This window comes from Nematolebias whitei, chromosome 1 (assembly GCF_014905685.2).
Source record: "Nematolebias whitei isolate Nwh7 chromosome 1, NemWhi1, whole genome shotgun sequence".
NCBI lineage: Eukaryota > Metazoa > Chordata > Actinopteri > Cyprinodontiformes > Rivulidae > Nematolebias > Nematolebias whitei.
Window position 1 is genome coordinate 38,939,884 of NC_056498.1, and position 2,656 is coordinate 38,942,539.

The following is a 2,656-nucleotide window of genomic DNA, read 5'->3' on the forward strand; positions in this document are numbered from 1 at the left end:
TTTTAACTGCCTGTATCCATGATCTCATTCTTTCGGTCATTACCCAGAGCTTGTGACCGTATGTGAGGGTAAAATGAATGATGAAGATGTTGATGTCTTTATTTGTCATTTTGCTGCTGTGAAGTTTCCAGAAAACCAGCAGAGACTTCTGGAAGTTCAACACAAATCTAAAAGTAGAAGCTTTGTTTACTTTATATTTTAAGAAACAATCATCTTCCTGTTTCTTTGCTTGGCAACCTCCATGCTGCGTCATGTTGGCTTCTTGAGGTGATACCCAGAGTCACAGTTGAATATTTAACGGCTTCTCTTTGAGACGACAGATTCTGCATGTTGGTGAGAAAACAGGAGTCAGCCCCAGTCAGCCACTCAGCTGCCTGTCTACACATAAACAAGCTGTGCATCGACATCTGCCATCGTTGAGGGATTTGAATTGTGAACGTTTATAGTTTTCAAGATAACTGCATTTGAACAGGGAATGAGAGGAAACCTTAAAGGTTTTAGTACAAAGCAGTCAAGTGGGTAGAGTTACACTGTTAAAGAACAGAGATAGTTTTTTTATTTGAGGTGGTGCAGAGTGGCAGACCCTGGCAAGTGGAGGGAGCAAATTTATCTACAACGAGGTGCAATGGCAGAACGAAGGCGTGGCCAGTGGTGACTTCGGCCCCCATAGATTTCTGTTTGGCCACTTCAATCATTTGAGGAAACTATACTTTTAAGCAGTTTAAAACTTAGAAAGCAAAGTTTCCTTAAATGATCAGTGGCTGGTTTACACACACAAACTTAATACACACACACACATATATATATGAATGGAGGTGGTCATCTTGGATTGTATCGTGACAACCAAATTTGATCTTTTATGCACCTAGATGCAGCCACACAGCAAAATGGAAGCCAGTAGGTCTCTTATCTTTCAAGTTATCCAGATCACAGATGGACAGAGGGTGTTTCCAATTCCCTGTTTCGTTCAGCGATGGGGCATCATGAATAACTGAGCAAGACTTGATGTTTTTCCGTGTCACAGGTCGTCCTGTGCACCGACGGCAGAGCCAACATCGGACTTGGCGATATGGAACAAAGCCCGTCTCTGTCCTCCCTGACCCAGACCCCATATTTCTACAGACAGCTGGCGCTGCAGGCCATGGAGAAAGAGTGAGGACGCAATCAGCTCTGTGATGAAACAAAAAACAAAAGGATTTGAAATGGTACATTAAAACTAGTCCAATGATTATTTAACTATTCTTTTCAGGGTCATAATCTCGATAATGAGCTTTAAGGGGACAGATTGTCGCTTGGCTGACATTGGGAGGCTGGCTGACGCAACTGGGGGACGGGTGAGACTCAGACACAAAAACATTCAGCAACGCTGGAATGAAAACACACATCTACAAAAAAAGTCCTTGAAGAAAAGTGTTGAACCATCCTTCATTCTTTAAACTAAATGTTGCCTGTAAATACACTTAGGAAAACATCTAAAACCTGCGATGGTGTCCCAACCTTCTGAACTTCTTTCCTTTCCTGATCAGGTGAACATCGTCAGCATCGGTACCGTGGCCTCGGAGATCCAGTCCATCTCTGTGGACAACGTCTTAGCAACAAGCGTCACTTTGACCCTGCTCGCTCCTGATGGAGTGTGAGTGCAGACTGAAGTCAAAACCTGAAGGTTTTCGTTATTTTATCATTTACACCAGTCAGCCATAACATTATGACCACTCAAAGGTAAAGTGGAAAAGACTTTAAAAAGCCAATAAGGTGGAGGTCATTGAGCTGCAAGTAAATATTCTGTCTTAGAAGTTGGACCAGGTTCCAAAATAGGAAAACCAATGGTACCAATGGTAAAGTTGTGCTGTAAAACCAAAAATCTTCCTCATCATTTGGATTTTGGCACGTTCTACCAACCTAAACTTACTTCATTGCTGACAAGGTACACTCCTTGGAAAAGTATTCACTGATGGAGGTAATGGAGTTGGGCTTGTTTAATGGTTCCAGAAAGAATAAGGGTCACAAATGCAAGTTTGATTCATTTACTTGGCCTCCAAATCTTTAGGTACAAAACATGATTGAGCATCTAGTAAATTTACTGGACAAATAAGTCTGATCTATGTTCGAGCCACCCAGCAACTCCACAACCTGAAGGACTTCAGCTTGTTACTGATGGTTTCAAGGCAAACACCACAACAGAACGTTTAAGATCTAAGACAAGTCCAGCTCTACACTGGGGTTCTTTTGCAGAAGAAAGTTTAAATAGGTTCAAAGCGGAAACAGGTGGAATGCCCCCTTCAAATCAGGGTTGAGTCTGCCTCAGGTGGAGGAGTTCAGCTATCTGGGTATTTTGTTCCTGAGTGATGGTAGGATGGAGCCAGAGATGGACTGAGCCTCATCCTCAGTAATGAGGGTGTTGCTTTGATCGGTCATAGCGAAGAAGGAGTTGAGTCGAAAGGTGGAGTTCTCAATTTACTGGTCCGTCTACATCACAGCCTCACATATGAACCTATTGGTCATGAAGTCTGGTTCATGATGACCAAAGGAACAAGATCCTTGATGCAAGTGGCTTCCTTTAAAGGGTGGCCGGGCTCAGCCTTAGAGACAGGGTGAGGAACTTTGTCATCCAGGGGGAGCATCGAAAGGAGTCAGTTGAGGTGCTTCAGGCTCCTGA

At 43.2% G+C, this 2,656-nt stretch overlaps 1 protein-coding gene across 1 annotated transcript in view; it reads right to left on the bottom strand.

Annotated features, from left to right (window-relative positions):
• Positions 1-2,656, bottom strand: part of si:dkey-9k7.3 — an 18,908-nt gene that overhangs the window by 4,790 nt on the left and 11,462 nt on the right. The gene's annotated exons all lie outside the window — the stretch shown is intronic.